General features: G+C 37.8%; 1 pseudogene; it reads left to right on the top strand.

The window, feature by feature from the left end:
• Nucleotides 1-15,850: 15,850 nt before the first annotated feature.
• LOC125121266 (glutaredoxin-1-like) lies at nt 15,851-16,417 on the top strand (annotated as a pseudogene).
• Nucleotides 16,418-27,002: the final 10,585 nt, after the last annotated feature.

Genomic DNA, 27,002 nt, shown 5'->3' with positions numbered 1-27,002 from the left:
CTTACAGGAGAAAATCATTTCAAATGATGCAACTGACAAGGGCTCAATCTCTAAAATATACAGACAACTTATACAACTCAACAGCAAAAAAGCCAACAACCCAATGGAAAAATGGGCAAAAGACCTGAATAGACATTTCTCCAAGGAAAATATACAGGTGGCCAACAAGCACATGAAAAAATGCTCAACATCCCTGATTATTAGAGAAATACAAATCAAAACTACCATGAGATACCATCTCACACCATTCAGAATGGCCATCATTAATAAGTCTACAAATAACAAATGCTTGAGAAGGTGTGGAGAAAAGGGAACCATCCTGCACTATTGGTGGGAATGTAAACTGGTACAACCACTATGGAGAACAGTATGGAGGTACCTTAGAAAACTATACATAGAACTACCCTATGACCTAGCAGTCCCACTCCTGGGCAAATATCTGGACAAAGCTTTCCTTAAAAAAGACACATGCATGGGGAGTTCCCGTCGTGGAGCAGTGGTTAATAAATCCAACTAGGAACCATGAGGTTGCGGGTTCGGTCCCTGCCCTTGCTCAGTGGGTTAAGGATCTGGCGTTGCTGTGAGCTGTGGTGTAGGTTGCAGATGTGGCTTGGATCCCGCGTTGCTGTGGCTCTGGCGTAGGCTGGTGGCTCCAGCACTGATTTGACTCCTAGCCTGGGAACCTCCATATGCCACAGCAGTGGCCCAAGAAATAGCAAAAATGACAAAAAAAAAAAAGATACATGCACCCTTGTGTTCATTGTAGCACTATTCACAATAACCAAGAAATGGAAACAACCCAAATGTCCATGGACAGATGATTGGATTAGGAATATGTGGTAGATATACACAATGGAATACTACTCAGCCATAAAAAAGGACAATATAATGCCATTTGTGGCAGTGTGGATGGAAGTAAAGAGTCTCATCCTAAATGAAGTAAGTCAGAAAGAGAAAAACAAATACCATATGATGTCACTTATATCTAGAATCTAATATATGTCACAAATGAACCTTTCCACAGAAAAGAAACTCATGGACTTGGAGAATAGACTTGTGGTTGTCAAGGGGAAAGGGGAGGGAGTGGGAGGGATTGGGAGCTTGGCGTTAATAGATGCAAACTATTGCTTTTGGAATGGATTAGCAATGAGATCCTGCTGTTTAGCACTGAGAACTATGTCTAGTCACTTATGATAGAACATGATAATGGGAGAAAAAAGAATGTATACATGTATGTGTAACTGGGTCCATGCTGTACAGTAGAAAAAAAATTGTATTGGGGAAATAACAATTAAAAAAATAAAAAATAAAAATATTTTCTGTTGTAGAAAACTGATAAAAATGCAAGTAAATCTTGTCCATAGAAATGCAAAAAAAAAAAAAAATGCCAGCAGCACCATTATTCAGAAACATCACACCTTATGAATGTGTTTTGAAAACTCTAATATCTGGCACGAAAAGGTTAAATAATATCCACTAATATCCGCTGATCGATGTGTGGATTTAAGTGGCAGAATATTGGTCTCCTTTACTGTGTTCTGTTACTGGCAGGTCCTAATCTTTTCATTTTCCCTTAGAAAAATGGACAAGAGAATATCTATTTTTAAATTTCCCTTATTTTGTTTTCTGTGCTACCAAACAGATGTATCTGGATCTTAGAAAATCTCAGGAGTTAACATTTGCTAAAAAAATGTATCTTGGAAAAACTCATGATTGAAATCATGAAATGAGGCTTCTTAAATGTGTTTTCAGCCCTTTGGAGTGCAGGAGTTTCATAAAATACAAAATGGTATTGTTTTCCCTGAATTTGGGGGCCTATACAAGTCCTACTATGGATAGGTTTGCATATACAACAGTATGTGAATGGCATGATAAGAAACACAAGCATCTGTAAAGGACCTAGGGTTCTTTTCCAATAAACATATTTTTCTATTATAAAGAATATTAAAGTTGCATTATAGAAAATTTGGAAAATAAAGAAAAGAACAGAGACATCATCTATAATCATTCCACTCCCAAAATAACCACTAATAAAATGTTGGTATATTTCCTTTCAGTATTTTTTCACTTGATATATTCTCAGTTTTTTACCAAGAGTTTTTTCATGGAGCATTCCATCTAATATTTATAGGATTCTTTTTGAAATTAGAAATTATTTTTTGGTAAATGTCTTTGTGGCTGCAGGCTTCAGGGGGGAATACCATAGTTTCTTCCATTAAGTCACTTGGACTTAATGATATGTTGCTTCTTGAAGTAAACAAAAAGGAAAATTCACTCTTTTAGCATCCAGGGTTGTTTGACCTATACTCCAAAGTCACTTCTTTTTTCAACTTTTAATCCTCTTGAGTACTCCGAGGAGCATGACCAAAAGGCAACATCAAACTGAGTTTTTGTGCAAAAAAAGATTCTGGTGTTGGATTCATATTCTTTTGTGAGCAAATAAAAGCTCTGGAGATTTTGTAGCTTAGCGAATAAAGGATTGGCCTCCAACCAAACCCAACTCAATGATTTTGGTGGTCTCAGCTGAGTTTCCAGCAAGTTTTAGACTGCATTACAAATTCATCATGCACAATTATGTACAATTTGGCACAGTTTCCAATCCCTGCTTAGGAGAAACTGTTTCAGGCTAAGTGGGAGAATAAAATACTTCTTGGGCCTAGAGGAACACTTCTCTTAGGTCAAGATTGTGGTACCTATAGAAAGAGATGGGATAGAAGTATTGTCAATTACAAAGACTCTAGTAATAGATACTGGATATCAACTGTGCTTACTGTTTGAAATTCCTCACTCTTAGAGTCTTGATTCAAACAAAGGATGCTGGCAGTTCCAACACTAATGGGCACGTTAGTTATCTCAGCTTTAGCTGACACAAGTGAGTTATGACCTATGAATATTTTCTACTCTTCTAACATAGAAGAATGCAAAATCAGTTTAGAAGGTAGTCAAGGAAAAAAATTCACAGACTTGATTAGGTGTCTAATAAGTTGGAACAAATATATTATGAATCTCTAGAAATCTCAAATATGTCTAGCATTGCAGTAATGCACAGTAATTGTTTGATTGAACATAGGCCAACTCAGGAAATGAAAATTCTAGCAATTAACTTTTTCCATAGTCCATTCCTCTCACATTCCATATAGTCAACTTGGATTTGTTTTTAATTATTTGAAGAGAAGTTTGCTGAAGAGCAAAATGTTCCTCGCTTTGTTCTAGTTCTTAAGGAGTTGGCATTTTACTAGCAAGTTCAGCATATAAGACTAAATACTTTGATTCCTGCACAAATAATCATAAGCCATAATCAGAAACTGGACAGTAAGGATCTCTCCAGTATCATCCATTAGTTAGTTCTGGGTGGCAAGATAAATCCAGCCTGGGAATTGTGCTACTGATAAATTTATATTTCTTTCTCTGAATTATTCCTGCATCCATGGCTACATTTACAAAAATACTGAGACTAGAGTTTGTTGGTAGTTGGAGTAACCTAAAATAGCCCCTGGTTATTGCACTATCACTTATTAAAACTTAATGAAGACCAACAAACTGTTGATTAGTATGAGCAAAGAAAGCCAACCAAGTAGCCAAAGGACAATAACTCAAATAAGCATGATGTGGACATTTCAACTCTTATTCCAAGAAACTCTGGCTTGGATATGAAACAGATTGTCTTTCTAATTAAGAACAAAAGGACACAAGCTAGCCAGGGGTGCATAGGTTGTTAAGAGAACTTCCTCCCTTCAGCCTCATACCTGAAAGTGATATAGGAGGTAAAACAACTGGTGGTGAGAATATCCCACCAAGAACATCCCAAGGCAGTTTATTGAGTGGGAGCTCCAGCCATCTTCCCTAGGAAAGTCAGCACCCTTCTTGTGCAGATGAAGTGTTAACTCCCACCAGCTCACCCCTCGGGCATCCTGCCACAAATTGTTGGCGGTAGCTAATGTCATTCTTCTGAGGTCTGTCCTAAATAAACAGTAATAAACTCAGCTGTGTAGGCAATTCAATTTCTTATTTGCTTGTTAGAAACCGACCAACATACACAGGAATTAATTAATTCTTTGGGAGACAGCATAAAAAGCACCAAGGCTTAGAAATCAGACTAACATTTAGTTTTATTTGCCTCTTCCAAGCTGTGTACCTTAAATTAAATCACTTAAGTTTCTGTGGTTTGGTATATTCATGCATAAAATAGGACTGGATCATTCTTCCTGTTTTTAGTAAGGAATGTTTTATGAACCTCTTCCCATAGATTGGCACACAGCTGTAATTACTTCCGATGATCTTTAAAGTATTGCTGTGGTACTTGTGGTAAATCTGTGTTGCAGGTAAGGCAATGCCTATCAAAGTACTGATTAATGTTTGCAGAAGGAGAAAGTCAGAGCTGACAATTCCTCCTTTCTAAAGTGTTACAGCTCCAAGTAATACCTAGCTGTACTGACTCAAGAGCAAATGAGAAGGGGAAATTAAAAAAGGAGGAGGTGAAGAAATGTAAAAGGCAAGATAGAGTGCAGTGGTACCCCTCGTAAACTATAGATAGAGATGTAACAGAATTTTTATAACCACTGGAAATAGAAAAGGGACCATAGTTGCCAGGAACATGGTAGTCCAGACATCCTAGATAGAGAACACCTGAAGATACTGACTAAAATATTAAATTCACATTGCTAAAGCATATCTGAGCTATAAATTAAAAGAAATTCTGAACAGTCAGAAATGAAGGAAAAGAGTGAATGCAGAGGAAAGCATGGGCTAGAGCCATCTGCCAAGTCCTGATAGTGATGTAGTCACATGAAGAAGAGACAAAACCTGAGGGCCAGAGAAGAGCAAAAGGTAGAGATACCTTTACAAATGTCGGAACCCCCCTCCCACTCAGAGGGAAGTACCCTCCATTAGAAAACCACTTGGGAAAGAGATACCTTATTTCTCCTTGTCTTTACCCTGACTCTGAATAGACTGGAGAGAAGGAATGGGGAGGATCTCAGATGTCTGCTCACAAAACAAGTGTGGGCCCTGACAAAAACTCAGGTGACAATTTAAGTTAAGGTGGATCCATGCTAATAATGCCTCAGAGTAGAAGAAAGCCAAAAATCCTCTCCCCAACAATAAGTTTTAGTCTCAGACCTTAAAGAATTCCCAGAGAGGAAACTCCAAGAACTTTGAGTTCATAATCAAAGGTCCTTAAACCCATATATGGCTCTATGAAGTATAATCAACAAAAACAGTATTTTTTTTTTTAGGGCCACACCTTCACTATATGGAAGTTCCTAGGCTAAGGGTTGAATCAGAGCGACAGCTGCCAGCCTGCACCACAGCCACAGCAACAGAAGATCTGAACTGTGTCTGTGACCAATACCACAGCTCATGGCAACACCGGATTCTTAACTCACTGAGCAGGGCTACCAGAGATGGAACCTACATCCTCATGGATCCTAGTGGGGTTTGTTACCTCTCAGCCTCGACAGGAACTCCCAGTAAATTATTTTAACAGAACTTCAAAACATACAGATATTGAAATGATCAGATATAGAATAACATGCCCATATTCTATGACTCAAGAATATACTTTAGAAAGATACTGACATATGCCCCAGGAGGTACATACAAAATATCAATAGCAGCAATGCTTTAATAGCTCTAAACTGGAGTCAAGGTAAAATTTCCACTGACAGGAGTGTAGATAGTGTGGTTATCTGTATTCAATGGGGGTCTAAAAGTTAATGAATTAGGAGTTCCCGTCGTGACACAGTGGTTAACAAATCTGACTAGGAACCATGAGGTTGCGGGTTCGATCCCTGGCCTTGCTCAGTGGGTTAACGATCCGGTGTTGCCGTGAGCTGTGGTGTAGGTTGCAGACACAGCTCAGATCCCGCGTTGCTGTGGCTCTGGCGTAGGCTGGTAGCTACAGCTCCGATTCGACCCCTAGCCTGGGAACCTCCATATGCTGCAAGAGTGGCCCTAGAGAATGGCAAAAAGACAAAAAAAAAAAAAGTTAATGAATTATATTCATCAGTATGGTTATATATCAAAAACATTGAGGACAAAAGGCAAGTCAGAAAACTATCAAATATGTTTCCATTAACATGAATTTTAAAAACAGCACATTCTTTAGAAATGTATTCATACATATGTCAAAAATAGCAATGGATTGATTACCACAGAATTCAATATAGTGGAATGAATCTTGGAGAAGCCTTTAGGTCCGAGTAGAGTTACAGAGGTGTTTATTTTTAAAACTTTATTCATCATAGGTGTACATTGTATACATTCTTTGAATGCATGGTAATTTCACAATAATAAGCAAATGCAAATAGGAATTAGAAGAGGCATGAGAAGCAAGATTAGGATAAGTAGAGGAAGAATTTGGGAATCTTGAATTGGAAAAGAAGTTTGAGAGAGAAGATGGGGATTGATTTAGTGTGTCAGTGTGTATTTTGAGTATAAGTTCTCTTTGAATTTTCGTAAGAGATAGTAATAAAGATGTAATCTACTTTTTATTTATTTTTGATGCCAATGTGGAATTTCTCTGAGTGCAACCAAGCAGGAAACAAGGCAGATCCAAGTTGTATGGGTTATGGCCTTTCCTTTTGTGTTTGACTTCTTTGTGTAAGTTTTTCATGGTAAGAAAAAAAATCAAACTTTGATCATATGTATATATGACTAAGGACATAGCCATGTTCCATTTCATCATATTCCCTTCTTTTCTTTTTTCTTTTTTTATTTTCCCACTGTACAGCAAGGGGATCAAATTATCCTTACATGTATACATTACAATTACATTTTTTCCCCACCCTTTTCTGTTGCAACATGAGTATCTAGACAAAGTTCTCAATGCTACTCAGCAGGATCTCCTTGTAAATCTATTCTAAGTTGTATCTGATAAGCCCAAGCTCCCGATCCCTCCCACTCCCTCCCCCTCCCATCAGGCAGCCACAAGTCTTTTCTCCGAGACTATGATTTTCTTTTCTGAGGAGATGTTCATTTGTGCTATATATTAGATTCCAGTTATAAGTGATATCATATGGTATTTGTCTTTGTCTTTCTGGCTAATTTCACTCAGTGTGAGAGTCTCTAGTTCCATCCATGTTGCTGCAAATGGCATTATGCCATTCTTTTTTATGGCTGAGTAGTATTCCATTGTGTATATACCACATCTTCCGAATCCAATTATCTGTTGATGGACATTTGGGTTGTTTCCATGTCCTGGCTATTGTGAATAGTGCTGCAATGAACATGCAGGTGCATGTGTCTCTTTAAGTAGAGTTTTGTTTGGATATATGCCCAAGAGTGGGATTGCGGGGTCATATTATTCCCTTATTTTCATCCCATTTTTGTTCCCTCTCATCATTAGTCCCACAGATCATAATCCTTCTTTATATGTACACTTCTTAGTATTATCATGTACTATTTCTTTATTTCTGAGACACAGAGGTCTTTCATATGATAACTCTTCTGAAAGTTGGTAGCATTGTATGATTAACACATACTTTCACTGTGGTATAGAAGTTTCTCCTCCCCTCCCCCCAAAAAAACAAAGAAGAAAAAAAAAAACCCACACCACAAATTCTGTTTTGAAAATGATACTGTCTCTTAAATCAACAATCATTTAGAGTGGAAAACATATGAAAATCAATAATTAACGTACTCCTTTGTTTGATTCAGGTATAGGCAAATACATTTTTCCCTCCCTAGATTCACTGGGTATTAAAGTCGTAATACCCAGTGTAAGCAGCTCTTGCTTTTTGACATTTTCCTCTTTAACCCTCCATTCATTCTACTCAGAAAAACTCTCTTCATTGACCAACATCACTTGCTTATTTAAAGCTTTCTACTAATTTCCAAACTTACAAAGGTGACAGCCAACAAACTGGAATATATGAGTTATAACACATACAGACATAGGATTCTGTTTACAAGAGACAGAGTCCCCCAGAATGCATGAAATTCATTTGTCCATTTATAATGAATCATAATGATTTATCTTTTGGAATTCAAATGTTTTTGATAGGTTAATCTTTCAGATAACAGAAGATGAGCGTTTTTGTTTTGTTTTGTTTTGTTTAGAAAGAAATGACATTGACATGAGAAAAAAAATAACAAAACCAAAAACCATTCCAGCTCTAGGTTGCCGTTTATTGGCTGTGAAATTCTGCCAAAGCCTTAACCTCTGAATCTTCTCCTTGATCTTTAATAATAAAACTTTAAAACATTAATAATGTAGTGAACTGCTACCCTGATGTCTGCTGTGGCACAAGGAGTATGTCCTTGTAGAGATGAATGTTGGAACTCATATTTGTTGCATGATCACAACATATTTGTCAGTGTGACCATTTTACTACATATTTCATTTAGATTTTATTATCACTGTTTCATACAAAAGGAAATTGAGTCTCAGAGAAACTAAGAGATTTTCTCAGTGTCTCACAACTCTTAGGTGGAAAGCAGGATTGGAGTACAGAAACAGCTGCCTCCAAAGTTTTTCTGGACTGCCTTGTGTGATGAGACAAGTTCTGTGGACAGAAGGAGAAATTCTGAGGATAATTATGCTTGATTCTATTAAAGATCAATATATAAGACATGCTATGATCACTTCAGTAACCTTCATTGAGTACAGATATAATGAAATTGTAGATCTCAAGTAGGATAGAAAAGAAATAATTACTATTGATGTCTTAGCATACTACTATCTGGTCCAAGCTTTTGTAGGGAAAGCATAAAACAATAGTTCACTAATGGATGAAACTAATATGTCTTCTTTGTACTTTGATTCTTTATTAACTTTGTTTATACCAAAAGCAAGGATTCCACTCTGGAGATACAGCTGATATATAAAATTGTACCAAGTTCTGCTGTACAGCAAAGTGACCCAGTCATACACATATATGCATTCCCCTTCTTATATTATCTTCCATTATGGTCTATCCCAAGAGACTGAATATAGTTCCCCATGTAATACAGTAGGACCTCATTTATTGTCCATTCTAAATCAAAGAGTTTGTATCTACTAACCCAAACTCCAAGTCCATCCAACTCTCTTCCCCTTCTCCCTTGGCAACCATAATTGTCTATGTGTGTGAGTCTATTTTGTAGATAGGTTAATTTGTGCCATATTTTAGATTTCACATATAAGTGATACGATATTTGCCTTTATCTTTTCTGACTTACTTCACTTAGGATGAGAATCTTTAGTTGCATCCACGTTGCTATGAATGGCATTATTTTGTTCTTTTTTATGGCTGAATAGTATTCCATACCTTTTTAATTCATTCGTCTGTCAATGGACATTTAGGTTGCCTCCATGTCTTTACCATTGTGAATAGTGCTGCAATGAACATAGGGATGAGTTTTTGTCTTTTGGGTTTTTTTTTTTTGTCTTTTTAGGGTTGCACCTGTGGCATATGGAGGTTCCTAGGCTAAGGGTCAAATCAGAGCTACAGCTATCAGCCTAAACCACAGCCACAGCAATGCCAGATCCGAAGCATGTCTGCAACCTACACAACAGCTCACTGCAATGCCAGATCCTTAACCCCCTGATTTGGGCCAGGGATTGAACCTGCATCCTCATGGATACTAGTCAGGTTCATTACTGCTGAGCCACAATGGAAACTCCAATATCTATTTGAATTATAATTTTATCTGGATATATGCCCAGGTGTGGGATTGCTGTATTATACGGTAATCCTAGTTTTCTGAGGAACCTCCATACTGTTTTCCACAATGTTTGTACCAATTTATTTTCCCAATAGTGTAGGAGGGTTCCCTTTTCTCCATAACCTCTCTAGCATTTGTTGTTTGTAGATTTATTAATGCTGGCCATTCTGACTGGTGTGAGGTGGTACCTCATTGTTGTTTTGATTTTTATTTGCATATCTCTAGTAATTTGTGATAAGCATTTTTTTCATGTGCCTACTGGCCATCCATATGTCTTCTTTGGGGAAATGTCTGTTTAGGTCTTCTGCCCATTTTTTTGATTGGGTTGTTTGCTTTTTTGTTATACAATTGCCCAAATACAATAGAGGAACGAGAACTGTATACTATGATAGGATACTTTAGAAACTGACCAGTTAACTATAGTTTATATTGAAAAGGGTGTTGCTAAATTTGGTATTTTTTAAAGGAGAGTTTGGGAAAAGTTCATACTCTATTCACTAGGCAGTAGCTTGGGCTGTTGAGTTAGATTGCCATGGCGAATGTGCTATTCATGACATCTTGAGCACAGTAATTAGCCTCACTAAACCTTATTTTTCTTATCTCTAAAATAGATAAGATATTTGTATCCATGTCATGGGGTTGTTGTATGAAATGATTTAATCCCTATAAAATACTCAGCATGTTACCTTATGATCAAGAAATGATAGCAGTTCATACTTATACTGAAAACATTAACTACAGAAATTGCTATAGCTTTTGTTTTATTTATCATTACTACTTATCTAAACAGTATTTCCTCTTTTGGATTTTTGTGTGTGTGTGTATGTGTATTTCATACATAAATAAGGTGTGTTTATAAAACATCTTTATTTAAAAGAGAATATAGCTCTTTTACAGTGAATTCAGCAATGACAATATGAGCCAGTAACAATTTTCCAACTAATTGGTTATAGATGGAGACAGAGGATACTGCCCTTGCTTTTTTTCTAGGAGGAGAAGATGAGATACAGCCATCTCAAGTGATAATGTCAAGTCCTAAAATTAGCATGTGAGTTTAGGCAAACATTAAAAGGGAAATATTCTAGATAGAGCCATTTTTATTTTTTAAATTTTTTTAATGTTTTTTATTTTTTCCATTATAGTTGGCTTATAGTGTTCTGTCAATTTCCTACTGATAGAGCCATTTTTAAACACTGGCATATGTTCTGGTTGGTACAAGATGGTATGGTGAAAATCACTGTTTAAGACAGTAAATGCTGGGAGTTCTCATTGTGGCACAGCGGAAATTAATCTGACTAGTACCCGTGAGGATGTGGATTCTATCCTTGGCATTGCTCAGTGGGTTAAGGATCCGGTGTTGCCTTGAGCTGTGGTGTAGGTCATGGACGTGGCTTAGATCCAGCATTGCTGTGGCTGTGGTGTAGGCTGGCCATAGCTCTGATTCGACCCCTAGCCTGGGAACTTCCGTATACCATGGGTACAGCCCTAAAAAGCAAAAAAAAAAAAAAGAGAGAGAGAGAGAGAGAGAGAATGAGAATAAAGTCCTTGACTTTGCAGTACTCATAGAAATTTTGTTCATGGTCTGATGCTTTGTATTTTGAGCCATGTATGTCTATATGCATTATCCATTCTGACCTTGTTAAAAGATATCAATTTAAGTTTGCTTTTTTGATAGAAAATTCAGCATAGATATCATACATTCCATCATTAGAATAATACTCTGTGATTATACACCAAATGTCTTTCTCCTGCAATTGGTATTTTAATAAGGGTGGGGTGCAGCTGAAACTTATACCACAATGAAAACTGAATATATTGCCAAACCTTAAAAACACATTAGGCATAAGAAGGAGATTTTTCTTTTTCGTGGAATCTGATATTATCTAAGTTGTTACTCTTAGGTTTACTGGGTATTTTTATTTGCTTTATAAATATATATTTGCTAAAGCATAATAGTTTTATTATGATAGGTTTATGTAGTTCTTTAAACATATTTTTCAACACGAAAGGATAGTGAAATTTTATTAAACAGGGTTTTAGATCCATAAAATCCATGACACTGTAAAATGTATCAACATTTATTGGTATGATGGCCTGAATTTTGGAAAATGTATTGCACAATCACAAATCAATGTGGGTGTTAGGAGGCGAGGAGGCAGATCTTATTCTAGTTTAGAATCTTTCTCTGGAGCCAGATACAATTCTGACGAAATTTAGAACTTGAAGTGTAGATATGTGATATAAATAGAACTAAGGGTGTTCTTGTCATGGCTCAGTGGGTTTAGAACCCGACATCCTGTCCCTGAGGATACTAGTTCAACCCCTTGCCTTGCTCAGCAGGTTAAGTATCTGGTGTTGCTGCAAGCTGCAGCATAGGTTGCAGATGCAGCTCAGATCCCGTGTAGCAGTGGCTGTGGCATAGGCCAGCAGCTGCAGATCCTATTTGACCCCTAGCCAGGAAACTTCTATATGCTGAAGGTTCAGTCCTAAAAAAAACTGTATAAAGCTAAGTTCTTCCCCCATAAGGCCTCTGGGCTCAGCTCTGGTATTCAGTCTGAACATGCATCACTAGCAGACACCACAGTGGAGTTGAGGTTCCAGGTAATTCTAAGACAGTCAAAATTATCTATACATTATAGACAATGGGAATGTTTAATCAGTGTAAGAATATGCCTGGATGAAAAAGCAACTTAAAAGCCAATGGGGAATCCTCTAAATGCATTTCCCCAAGGACTGATAGAGAGAAAAAGCTAGGAGCTTAAAAGTAGCATAATAAGATGTGTCTGCCATACAGTGTCTAAAACAAGAGGGAATGCATAATAAAATGACATGAAAAGGAAACTGCCTTAGAAATGGCAGTTCTCAGAACTAAACAGTACAGTGAGAAAGGTCATCACTAAAGGTCATCACCAAAGTTTAGAGGAGAAAAAAAGGCACAGAAGATACTAATGGATAATTAGAAGGGTGAACAGCATGCCATAACTCAGACTCTTCTGGAATACTAGAAGAGCTTCCATATTTGATTAGCTGTTACAAGTCACAGAACCCTTTAAAGTAAGTATCAAGTTTGATTGCTGAGATCACCTCGTGAGAAGTAGAGCAGGAATCATCTACATTTTATTACTGAGAAAAAAAACAGGGAGAAAGAGAGGGGAGACAGGCTGTCCCAAGGTTTTAGTAGTGGACTTGAACTAAGGTCTTCAGACCCCAATTCTAGGACCCTTTCCATTACCACACATCCTGATTCCAAATTTTACAAGTCTCATTTTCCTAGATTTAATGTGTGTCCAGCAATACTATAAAAACACATAGTCTCTAAGCTCTATCATCAAGGTCTTTTGGTTTGGCTCTTAATTGAAGGTTTGTTCCCATCTATTATAGGTATAATATAATATTGAAAGGTTTAGTTACATGTGGGACTCTCTAAAATATATACTTTCTGCATAACACAACCACTTCCCAATTCCAGATTGAAATATGGGACAAATCATAGTAAAATCACAACCATGGGAAAAAAATAACAAAAATGGGAAAAAGCAGCAAACCATGAAACCATCTCACTCACTCATTCACAATGTTTATGCAGGAAGCAGGGAGCATTCAGTAGGGTGGGAGAACATATCATAAACAATGTTTGCCCTGAGCCATGTTGTGATTAATAAGTGAGAGTGGACCAGGCCATCAGGAGAGGCCTGAAGAAAGCTATCTGCATGACCCTCAGGGAATCCTTCATCTTCTGGAACATACTGCTGTGATTGTTAAAGTTATAAAATTAAGTTGGGTTATTTCTGGAATCCCTTTCCATCCAACTCTAGGATTCAGTTACCTTTAGTGGAGCCTCCCTGTTCTAAAAAATTTGATCATTTTTCATTATATCACAAAAAGATTTCTTTTTTATAATAATTTTTATTTTTTCCATTATAGCTGATTTACAGTGTTCTGTCAATTTTATACTGTATGGCAAGGTGATCCAGTCACACGTATACATGCTTGCAAAAAGATTTCTGAATTAATTGTCTCAGCTGCCATTTACAGAGAATTTAACCCTAGGCTAAGCATTGGCTAAAGACCTTTCCATTTTTTCCTGTGAGGTCTAGAGTTTAGCCTAATACATGCATGCAAAGAAAATGTAGCATCATTTCATAAAATTATTTAATCTTGATAGTAAGTTTGCTACTCAGCTGGATGGATCATAGAGAATCTTACACTGCTTGATAATGTTCTAGATGTCTCCTTTCAGTTTACACCAGCCCTTTGAGATATCCTCCAATCCTTTTCTTCCCCAAGTGGTATCTGAGTGTGGGTTAGGAAGGGGGATCAGAAATCTGCTAGCTGATTCTCTAGGCTCCATTTTCTTCTGTGATACTATTCTATCAGCCTCCTCAGCATTAACAACAGGGAATCTTCTAGAAACAAATGGGAATTTGGAGATTGAAATTTCCACTGAAACCAAGCAGGGTCCTGTGGGGCTCCTGGCATAGACCTTTCTGTGTCGCCCATGAGAGCATAACATCATTTCCTTAGGGGGAAACACCATCTTTCTCCCCCCCCCCGCCTTTTTTTTTCCTGAGTGAAAGAGTGGAGGATGGAGGCAATAAAGATTCCTTTTGTTCACTCCAGTCTTCTGGCTTGATAACATCTGTGTAAAGCCACTAACTTAAAGGAGAAGGGACCTGCTTTTAGTTCTGCCTTTGGTTTAGGAACTGTCTTTAACCAGATTTAAAGACAAGGATTGCCTGGCATTATTACTAAAGAAAATAATGTATATGAAGCTCGGGTGTCTGGCACATAGTAAACACTTGATAAATGGTAACCCTTCGGAGCTATTTTTTTTCCAAAAGTATCATGAGAGTGAGCAAGTAGAAAGCTTGAGTAAAGAAATCTTTCAAGAATCTTGGCAATACAGCCAGAGAAGGATGTAGGATTGAGAGGGGCTTTTCAAATTTTGCTTGTTTGTTTTTGCTTTTATTTTAAAGATAGGGAGAGGTAACTTTCATGAAGCCATACCTAAACCACTGACAGTTTTCTTGTTTTGTGTCACAGTAAAAGAAACACATCCAGACAGGAACAAATGTGTCTTTACTGACATCTCTTCCAAGATGCTAAAGTAGATCCAAACCAAATCCCCTGGAACAATACAGTTTCTCAGAACCAACCTCTCTCCTTCTTAGCCTCCTCCCTTAAGACTTCTCCCTCTTTCTTCTCTCCCCTTTACTCCACCTTGCTTCTGTATTATGGGCATTACCTTCATCTCACTCATTGAGTCTTTTCCTTCCTCTTCCTCTCAGGTCCTACTGTTGTTAAAAGATAAACTAAGGCATACTGAAAATTTCAAGGAGTTTATTTGGGCAAAACTCTATTAACATCAAGCAGTGCCAAACCAAAGGGGTTATGAATATGTGAGTCTCTCCCAAGCCAACAGGAGCCAGGAAAGACTCAAACAGAGAAAGTGCAGAAGCAAAGAAAGGAAATTATTTGATTGGCTGTCCTTAAAGACTGTGATTGCTTGTTCTTAGATTCCAACTTCTTTACCTTGAGGCATTTATAGGCTTAGGAGTTGGTTTGCTTTTATAGGTCTCTAAAACATTAGAAACATTTCAGTCTAATGAGCTTCTTGTTTAACTAATTTAACATCATCCTTTGACCAGTCCCATATTAATATCTTTAATTTGCATATTAATCTTATACTTATATTAATTTATCATTATAGTTTATTTTTAAATTTTATTGGAGTATAGTTGATTTACAATGTTAATACAACAGTAAAATGAATCAGTCACACATAGAAATATATCCATCCTTTTTTCCCATATAGGTTATTACAAACTATTGAGTATATTTTCCTATCATCTATTTTACACAGTGCTGTATATATGTTATATATGTAATTATATCAATAGAATATTAATAGTATAATTATGTGTATAATTACATTAATTTATAATCATGATTTATAACTATAATTATAATTATATTAATATATAAATATACTATTTCATTTATAATTATGATTTATAATTATATTAATATATAACTAGAAATATATATATATATTTAGTCTTAAAAATTGAGACAGAAGTAGAAGTGAAAATAATTGATGAAGCAGGATCCTTGGAAAGAATGAGGTAGAGAGTTGAGAGTCCAGGTAAAGAATTAGCTTTGGGGTTTTACACCCGAGCAATACCTGCCGTTGAGATTTCCTCTGGGGAGGCAGCCACCTGTCTGCATGGCTCAAGCATTTGTGAACAGCAAAATCCAGCCTGGGAAGGTGGTAGTTTTCATCAAGCCCACCTGCCCCTTCTGCAGAAAGACCCAGGAGCTCCTCAGCCAACTGCTCTTCAAAGAAGGGCTTCTGGAATTCGTTGATATCACAGCCACCAGTGACACCAACGAGATTCAAGATTATCTGCAACAGCTCACGGGAGCCAGAACGGTACCTCGGGTCTTTATCGGTAAAGAGCGTATAGGTGGATGACTGATCTAGTAAGTATGCACGAGAGAGGGGAGCTCTTGACCCGCCTGGAGTAAATTGGAGCTCTGAAATAATTACAGAGCAGACCCAAGCTGATAGCTCCCTTGAGAGCTGGATGGCAGTGCAGATAATGACAGCGCTTCCTGGTGGGTGGATGCCAGGCTACCTTCACTCAGCTGCAACAACTGTTTACTTAAAATTCTGAAATGTGTTAACCCAAATAATTGGGGGGAGTGGGTTTTGGGGGGCAAAACCAGATTTTTCTTCTGACTCCATATTAAAAGTGGATCAACTTGCCCCCCCCAAAAAAAAAAATTAGCTTTGGGCTACAGAACAGTTGACTGCAGAAGTAATGGGGGGAGCAGATGTTCTGAGAATTCAGGAACTTGAGGGAGCTCCTGACAGTGCCTGTCATTTTTTTCTATCAAGAAAGTGGTAGGGTCGTCTTCTGAGAGCAAGAATGATGGTGGCTTAGGGAAGAAGCTCAGTGTGGATGCATTGAAGCAACAAGACCACAGGGGCTAGCATGGGAGCAGAAGCTGACTGACGGGGCTTCCAGAGAATCCCAGGCTGCCTTAGAAATGCAGGAAGAAGGGAAGGGAAAAATTGATTTGTCAAGAGATGAGAGAATAAGAACAAAAAATGATGAATATGGGATAAAGGTAGGAAAAGACATAAACCATGTTGGGGAACAAAAATAAAAGGCATGGTTACAAAAAGGAGGTATAACTGTGAATAAGGAAATTAGGAAATGGGCATTTGCATATGCATATTTGCATTCTTGGGCCATTTCCTTTATTCCATCATCCCACTGGGGATTAAGTGCTTTCCTTAAAGTTTCCTTTCCTGTTTTCCCATTCCATGGGCATACAGAAATGAAGCACATATTGAATGGGGTAGCTGAGTTTGGGGAGTATCCAGGGGCTGTTAAAACAAGAATTGTTCACTATTTTCTTACTGTATCTTTTTTCTTATGCTCTTTCTATCCTTACTATTTCATTTTCCTCCTGTGTTCTTATTCTTTATCAATTGTATCTATGTTAAGATTTCTCACTATTTATTTCTGTAGTAGCTTTCCTTTTTATTCCTTCCTCAAGCTTTTCTTTCTACTTGACTTTGTTAATATAAGAACTCTGAAAGAAGAATATGAAGCAAGAAGGATTATGAAAGACAGAAAAATATAAGAAACTGAGAAATTGGAAGTCTTAGAAGGAATACACAATTTATAAGACAGTATACAGTACATGAGAAATAAGCAAAATGAATAGATCTGATATAAAGGTGAAATAAAAAATAAGAGAATGAGAAAATTAAGTACTATCTATAGTACTTTAAATGGCTACTGTAAAGCAAATTTGAATTTTCAATCCCTTCCCTCCATCCCACACCAGTAGCCCTAATAGTTATTTTGAATTATAATTTTTTACTTGTTGACTTTACTCTCTGGTCATCTCTTCTGGGAAAAGAACATAAAACGTTGCTACTTTTTACATGAGGCAGAGAACAGTTTAATGAAAAACTTGGGGAAGGAAGAAAGTGCACATTTTCATGAATAAACTTTCAAATGACTCAGTCAATCTGGAGAGTTCACATTTTATATATTAGTACTTCATTATTTTTACAAAAAGAATTTTCATGTTTTTCTCATTAAGGCTGAATTCACCTCCATTTCCATCCATCCTCTTTTCCTCACTTATTATATAGTGCTTGGGTGAATCCATACCACAAACACATGCAGCTTGAGCTATTAAAAAAACACCACAAGAGGAGAGGGTCATATCCACCAGGGAGAATCCTTTATTCTGAAACAGCTATACACCCTCCCATTGAACTTGATGGAAAACCATGTGTATAGCAGGTCATTCCTGACAGTCCAATTTCTTTGTCCCATAAGGTATGCTTACATAGTTCAATATTTATTTGGTTTTCTCTTATTTTCTCTAAATCTTTCAGTTCTTCTGGTGGAATTATGCAAGTGGAATGCATCTGAATGGGTGAAATTAATTAGAATGAAATGTAATGTTTATATGTTGGATTCAAATAATGAAAGCACTGAGCTTAAAAGAGGTTAAACTCTTTCTAGGGCGTGTCCTTCATGCTACCCACTGACCCAAGGCAAATTAGACCCCCTTGGAAGAAGTGGTTTTAATATGTGAAAAGGGTAGAAAAGGTGTTTAGTCTAGTCAATAGTTTTTTCTTTCTTTTGGTTTTTCTCTTCATCCATTCATCTTTTCCCTCATGTTTAAAAAACTTTACTTTGTTCCTGCTGTGAAAAATGAATAGCTTTTTGTATCTGCTTTTTAAGGTACAGTGGTAGTATTAATCATAGCTACCAATTATTATTTTTTGGCCATGGCATGCAGAAGTTCCCAGGCCAGGGATCGAACCTGTGCCACAGCAGTGACCTGAGCCACAGCAGTGACAACACCAGATCCATAACCCACTGAACCACCAAGGAACTCCCTTAGCAACCAATCATTGAGTGCCTTCTTTGTGCCAGGTACTGTTTCAGATATTTTATATTTAGTTTTATGAGCAACTCTTTAAGGCAGATATCATTAGTCCTATTTTACAAATTGTGGAGCTGAAGCTTGGAAAAGTTAAGCTTCTTGCCGAAGGCTGCATGCCTCTTTGGAGTAGAGCCATCTTTGAATCTGGAACATCCTGATTCTTCCACTCTACTCCATCTCTGGGTATGATATAATCCCACATCCCTGGCTGATAGGGAGAGGAGTGAGCCAGAGGCATCACGTGGAGGAGGAAGAATGTTCCTTTCTCCCTAAGAATGAGACATTTTCTTTAATGAAATTTGTGCAGAAATCTGGAATTTACACGTGATGAAGGGACTTTATAAAGTCCCTCTGTAAAGAAGGAAAATGAATCTGGCCCCATTTAAACAACTAACCGCATATCACTGAGAGTTTATTTAGAGCAGAAGAGGAGAACCTCAGACTTTGACCCTCTTCATATTCTCCTGGTAGAGTATTTTACCATAATCAGTGTTAATCGTTTTTAAGATAGCTGCAGGATGAAAGAAAAAAACTATTTGCACCTCTTATTTGAAATGTTGTGGTTTGAGATGTTTCATTTTTTTCCCTTTCATGGCCTGTAAAATACTCTTTATAGACAGCTCAATGAAATATTTTTCCTGTGCTCTATTTGGCTCCTTCCTGAGGATTTCTGCTTTTCCAATGACTGCTGGCATACAAAGGCGATAAGCCAGGTTCCTGCCGTGATTGTGCAGATTCCCAGCTTGCCATGGGAGACATTTGACAGGTGGCAGGTAGTTTTCTCTTCCATGCAAAGTGGCTTGGAAAAGGAGTGGCTTTTAAAACTAAAAACTTCCCTTGATTATGTAGGTGTTCTCTAGGCTGGGAAATAGAAAGTTATAGCTGAAGTTCAGGGATGGTTAAGTGTTCGAGAAGCTGGTGAAGCAGCTGTCTTCCTGCTGTGAAGGAAGTGATGTTCCCGTTGCTAGTTGCCCAGCCTCCCGCAACACATCCCAATCTTACCACATGTGACTTTCTGTTGCAGAATTGTTTGGAAATTTTAATTTTGCCAGAATCCTGGCAAGAGAGATGACTCCAAAACTCATGTCTAAATTTATCCAGTTTCCCCTTCAATTGGAGAAAGATGACTTTTTTTTCTTTCCTTTTTTAATAGCAAAAAATTGCTTTAGATTGGGAAGAGTGAGAGGAATGTTTGTTTTGGAAAACCTCTCCAGGCACATGGAATCTTAAGAGTACAGAAAGGAAAGAAATATCAGTATCTCCAAAGAAACAAAGGAGCCTGTAAAACCCAGAGCCTGTTTAGGGATATGTTAATGGCAAGACAGAGACCATTGCTTCATGATATATCCTCAATATGTGTGAGACTGGATTAGGGACAGTCCACAGTGTACTTCTTGTGGTTTCCATGAAATTACCTTCCAGCCCTACTGAACACTTTCTGGGAAGAGATACCCCCACTAAGAAAGTTCCAAGTCATGATGAACAATGCTTACAGTAACACAGCTTTTCTAGCTCTTTATAGGATGGATTTCCAAAGAATGATTGGATGCCAAATATAACAAGGGCCAAAACACAGAGAAACTATTTAGTGCCTTTTTTTTTTTTTTTTTTAGGGCCACACCTGAGGCATATAAAGGTTCCCAGGCTAGGGGGTCTAATCGGAGCTGTTGCTGCTGGCCCACGCCACAGCCACAGCAACACCAGATCCGAGCTGCATCTGCAACCTACACCATAGCTCAGAGCAACACCGGATCCTTAACCCACCGAGGAGGCCAGGGATCAAACATGCAACCTCATGATGCCTAGTCGGTTTCGTTTCCGCTGCACCATGACAGGAACTTCCAGAGAAACTATTTGAAAAGTGCCAGAGGTGCATGGAAATAGAATGTCAAACAATAGGACATGGCTGAGGGTGAACACGGAATAGTGACACTCTGTTCTGCCCTTAGATATTTCCTTAAATGAAGTAGCAAGGGACAGATAGCCCCACCATATACATATTATCCCTGTGGAAAGTTCCTTAAACACTCATCCTCATCTTAATACCTGTATTACAGGTTGTAGAATTTGGGTATGTATGTGTGTGAATATTAAATATCTTATGTTAAGTTACAAATGCAATGGATATTTTATAAATTATTAAGAATGTCACTCTTCTCCCAGACTTTCTTCTACCCCTTGTCTTTTTCTCATTCTTTCAGTACGAGCTTCCCTTCACTGTAGAGAGTGATGGGGAGGGCTGATGATGTTGCTGAAACTTGGCCTCTGTCCACTGGGGCTGAATAGAAATGTGGAGACAGAGTTTTGGGTGAAGGAGAAAAAGAGAGCTTTACTCCTTTACAGGCAAAGGAGGCCACAGCAGGCTAACACCTTAAAGATTGTACATCCTTGGGAAAGATTAGGAAATTGTTTTATAATTTTGGGAGTTGAAAATAGGGCACGGTGTGTGAGGGGGAGATAAGGATCAGGATAGAGGTAAGCTTGCACTATTTTTCAAAGCTGATGTTAAGCCTTGACCCTGTGACTGGTTCTGGTGGTCCTCCTTTTTGGAATGAAGAATGCTTCATCAAGGTGTAGTTCTGAAGAAAGGCTCAAAGACATTTTTATGTATAATTCCTTGAGGAGGAACCAGAACCCTGCCCCAAGGCTGCACTATTGTCTCTTGATTGCCCCTCCTTGGTCTCAGCATCCCCTCCCTTTCCTGATTAGCAACTGTTCAAACCTGCCCTTTGGAACTCTGGGAAAGTCATGGAGGCTGAAACTTATTCCCTAAAAATAAGAAATAGAGGATACAGAAAGGCTCGTATGCCCAGGAACCTTGCAGGAACCTAGCTCAGTTACAGTGAGAGGACATAATCCCTCTAGAACAAAAACTTTTTACATCGAGTACCTGTTAAAGGTCTTGAAATTCTGACTTTCATCTGCTGAAGCGGGACCTGAAGAAAGAAGCATGGCTCTGACCTTGTAGCCATCAACTGACCACAGAGATCAAAGCCAGCCTAGACCAGAATTGTCCAGCTCACCCAGAGAGTCATCAGAAATTTTTCACAAGATTGATAGTTATTCCTCCCCACCCTTTTTTTGGCTTCCCCGTGGCATGTGGAGTTCCTGAGCCAGGGATCAGACCCAAGCCACAGTTGCAGCTTATGTCACAACTGCAGCAATGCCGGATCCTTAACCCACTGTGCTGGGCAGGGGATCCAGCCTGCATACCAGCACTGCAGAGATGCCACCAATCCCACTGTACCTCAATGAGAACTCTGTGATAGTTACTTTTAAGCCACTGAGTTTCAGGGTCGTTTGTCACTGAACAATAAATAATAGATGCAAGACTTCTAGGATGGCAAAACTGCCCTGATGACCCCATTTGACTGAGATTGAGTCTTGAATGAATGATATATTTGCTCAAGAAAGACAGTTTTAAACTGAAAGACACTGCCCCACCTGGAAGGGACATGTGTAATGTATTATTAATAAAAGGTGGGAACTTAAAGGGCTCTGATGAGGCTGCATTCAGGTATGGAGGAATAAAGAATATTACACTCCTATACTTCTGAATATCTCTTAATGTCGATTTAAAACAGTGCTCTTTAGTGTGCACGTGAATTGCCTGAGATCTAGTTAAATGCAAAGTCTGTTTCTATAGGTCTGGCTGTCTAAATCTAGTTTGGGCTCCAGATTCTGCATTTCTTTTGAGTTGTCAAATAATGCTGATACTGCTGCTCTGTAGACCACTCTCTGAGTAGTGAAGCCTTGCATTACCAAATACTTGGCAACCGATCTTGGTAGATGATGCTCAACACATTAGCTCTGTCTTCCTGCAACATCCTCAATTCTCTCATCCCCAGGAAGGTCCATATGAAGAGATTCAACTCCAGAATCACCCTATGTCCATCAGGAATGAGCTGCCTTCACCACTATGATGTTACCTTTCTTCTTTTTAAATTTTTATTGTATTTTTTGGCTGTGCCCATGGCATGTGGAAGTTCCTGGGCCAGGAATCTAACCCCATCACTTCCTGTGATATGTGCCACAGCTATGGCAATGCCAGATCCTTAATCCACTGCACCACAAGGGAACTTCCTGTTTCCTTTCTTATGACTGCATCCACCATCCACTGAACTCCTTGGACCTCTATTGTCCTCTGGTCAAACCCAATAAGATTATTTTTTCAAATTTCCTTCCACTTGACCTTTCTGCCCTGCTTGTCACTATTGACCATTTCTTTACTCTTGACATGTTCTCTTCCCTTTGTTCTATTTACTGAGTTATCCTTTTCTGCTTACACAATTCCAGGTTCACATTATTTTTTCCTCATCAACTCTGCCATCTCCAGTTCCCTCCCTGCATTCCTAGTAAACATTTTGCAAAGACCTACCTCTAGGTACATTTTCTAAATCTCAGCTTTGGGACTTTACCTCCCATTTCTTTGGTTTACTCAGTAATAAGCGTTCCTTGATCTCATCCCATTGTGCCAAACTCACGAGGATTACAGCCATGAATCCTGGTTCCTTGGAGCACATAGACAAATGGGGACAGGCTACAGGCACAATTTGGAGGGGCAGAGGATTAAAAGGATGTTATGATGAATATTATGGGCAGTTTTTCTCTTTTACCCACCATAGAAAATATAACCAAACAACTTTTCCACCTAAATCCCTCCTCAGAATTGACCTCTTGCCTGCATTTCTTGGACAATTCCTTGGGCCTTTGGCTTTATCATCTATCCAGATTACCACATCAGCCTCCAAGATGTAGTGTTGCCAGACATCAGTGGAGGACAGGAATGGTATGACTCATTCTGTGGTGAAATGAATCAATTGTCTCCTCTGTAAGTAATGAGGAATTTACTTTTCTATAGGTTTGAAATATTTGACTTCACTTTTATGTTATCCTTTGAATTCCTTTGAATGATACCTTAGTTACAATGATTTTTATAGATGTATATTTATTTACCTTGAATTTGAAGTATATGGAATAAGAAATAATAAAGCGTCTTTCTATCCCTTCCTTTTCCAATATCATGTCCATACAGGAATCCCAGAAGTTTTAAGTAATTTTAGCTTTAAAATGAATATTAAGTTTTTTTCTTTTCTTTTTTTTTAAGCACCACACCTGTGGCATTTGGAAGTTCCCAGGCTAGGGGCCGAATCAGAGATGCAGCTGTAGGCTTACACCACAGCCACAGCAATGCTGGATCCTTAACCCACTGAGCAAGGCAAGGGATTGAATCTGCATCCTCATGAATACTAGTCAGGTTCATTACCACTGAGCCACAATAGGAACTCCATGAATCTGAAATTTTAACTTCAACAATGAAAAGAATGATTATCCACCTTTAAAATTTCAGCCCTCTTTTTAAAAAGCACAAAATTAATTTTCAAATCCTTAATGAATGATGAATTGTGGTTTTCCCTACTCCAGTAGTATTTGGCTGACATTTCACTTAATGCTTGTCACATTTATAGTCAAAAACTAGCAACTATGGTATAGGAAGGGAGTTGTAGGCAAAAGGTGGCAGGATTTGTTTTAAATGATATGAGGATGTCAGTTACTCCCTCTTTTTTCTTGTAGCTTTCCCCCCACCTGCATCCTCTCTATTCCCTGCAAAAATGATAATAGTAATTTATGGCAGCACATAAATGCCAGTGAAATCAAAGAATGTATAATAAAGGAAGTATCCCCAAACCATTAATTCATGATATCTATCCTTAACTATTATTTTTTTTAAATCAGAAAAATATTGTTATTTTAGTTTTGGCAGCATCATCACTTTGTTGTAGGAATAGTCTTCCTTTGGGATTCAGTGTCTAAAATAGTTGTTTGGTAAAGAGTGCTGAAAATATTCTTTTAATCAAAGTTGAAATTGTACTCCCATTTCATGGAAAATGATCACCAGTTCTACCCTTGAAAATTAATGGCAACAGAATGACAAACTGCTGAGTGTTGAACTTTCCATTTGACATGGTTCAGCTTTTCAACCCTCTATGATTCATGATTTCTCAACCATGCTGGTCAGTGTTGAGGTCATTACTGGAGCCAGGCATAATTAGGGCTCTATCGTAGTAAAGATGCTGAGACACTAGGGTTCAGAATCATTTCTCCATTCCAAGGTAGCAGTGTGCCTCCCCACAAATTTGCTATCAGACTGCCTCATACAAAATTTTAAAATATTTCTCACCCTTCTGAGAATCTTCAGATTTTCTTTATTTAATAAGAAGCCTTTCTTTTCCTTTATTTTTCCCCTTGATAGGTGTTTATTTGAGCTCTTTCAGTTATTTTGCCTAACTCTTTCTGAAATTGCTTTTATTTCTTATATGCTTAACTCATAATCTGATCCAATTCAACATTTCTTCTTTACATTGTGGTATTTTACTTATATTTATTCTGCATTTTTTTCTTTTTTTTTCACTATTTTCTTTTTATCCCCCTCGACTGATCGGAAGTTAATTATTTTATTTCAATGTTTGGTTGAGTAACATTAAATTTTAACGTACATTTGATTTCAACAAGTATAAAAAATCAATCAATATTTCTACACTTTTCCTAAGCAATACAAATACCTTAGATTTATTTTTACCTCAGTTGCTTGTACTTCTACTCTTTATTTTTATTTTTTGCCCTTTCTAGGGCTGCTCCCTCAGCATATGGAAGTTCCCAGGCTAGGGGTCTAATCGGAGCTGTAGCCGCCAGCCTATGCCACAGCCACAGCAATGCAGGATCCAAGCCGCATCTGCAACCTACACCACAGCTCACTGCAACGCCAGATCCTTAACCCACTGAGCAAGGCCAGGGATCGAACCCGCCACCTCATGGTTCCTAGTCAGATTCGTTAACCACTGTGCCACAACGGGAACTCCCTCTACTTTTTTTTAAAGAAAATAAACAATTTTAAATTCTTTGCTTAATTGCTAAAGTATAAAGACCTCTTCAGAGCTATACTTTGGCCATGTAAATAAATTATTTCAAGAATTGCTTTCTGTGTATCTTCTGGAAGATGTAAACTGGTAATGTTCATACCCAATTTCAATCCAGTCACCAAATTAAAAATTTGAAATGTACATCAAATATATTTCAAGAACTGAACCAAGGTGTTCAGTATGTGCTGAATAATGTAAGGAAGCTGACCATCTAGTTTCCTCATCTATCAAAATAGCCCTCCTATATTCTAATTACTGAAATTATTTTACCTAGATTTAGTTTAGCCAATTGCATTGTAGTTGTTAGAAATCATGAGCTTCACATTTCTCATGTCTCCATCAGTGTCATAGATCCTGGCTTAGAAGGTCATATGCAATGTGTAGGAATAAAATTTGATAAGCCCATTCATAGAAAACAATATTTTAAATTATACATTCTCATCCATATATTAAATTCTGAATACAGGAGGTAATTTTTAGTGAGTATTTTGTAAATACAGATCCTGATGAGCACATATTATTAAAAAAATAAAAGCCATAAGAAGAAAAGGAATTGTAATTATAATCTTATATTAAATAGTCCTTAAGAGTGTATATTTAGAGACAGATGTAGATGAAGACTACCAAAGAGAGACACAAGTTACTTATTTACAGCAATAGCTATCTTACAGTCATGTACAGTTTGCACTGTTCCAAAAGGGCTTTAAGTATATGTGTGTGTGTGTGTAAAGGAATATATGCGATTAAGCAAAATAAATTATAAATAAGTAGGTGGTAAAGTTTGGGTTGGTTAAAAATTAAAGTATTTATTTAACCAAAATATCTGCCATGATGTCCGATATGTGTGTTAGAGTTGGGAAACAAATGTGGCTCTAGGCTTCCTAGCAACAAATGCAAAGGCGGCTAGAAGGATCCTTTTATGATTCACAGTGTCCTTAAGATTAAAGAAAACCACTCAGGGAAACGTTGCATTTCTGGCACAGAGACTAGAAAGTAGTTTCTTTTTTTTTTTTTTTTTTTTTTTTTTTTTGCCTGGATTGTCATGAAATGTCAGGTACAATAATCTTGCAACTAGCACAGAGAATTCTGCAATGTGATGGACAGGAGTTTTCAGGGTAGACAAGTGGCTTCATAAATCAACAAAGACAGTCTGTGGTATTGAGTCCTAAGGTGATGTGAATTTGTTGGACTATTCTTCAGGTAACCTGAAGGATTTTTCTCGGTTGGTTTTTGCTGAGGTACTGCCCAGTGGTGAGCATGAGACTCTTTACCCCATAGCAAGCATCTGGAGAGCAGCCTGTTCTCCCTGTTAGTGACAGTGCAGACCCACAGGCTGTAACAATCAGCTACAATGGGTCTGGTCAACATCCTCTCAGAAGTGTTGACATAGTTCCAACCAGAATACCTAAGAAGTCTTTCTCTCTTCCCCATGGAGGAAAACCAAGGTATCTCTGC

The sequence above is a fragment of the Phacochoerus africanus genome, chromosome 2, assembly GCF_016906955.1.
Source record: "Phacochoerus africanus isolate WHEZ1 chromosome 2, ROS_Pafr_v1, whole genome shotgun sequence".
In the NCBI taxonomy this organism is placed as follows: Eukaryota; Metazoa; Chordata; class Mammalia; order Artiodactyla; family Suidae; genus Phacochoerus; species Phacochoerus africanus.
The sequence above is the reverse complement of the archived record's forward strand: the minus strand, read 5'-3'. Positions and strand labels throughout refer to the sequence as shown.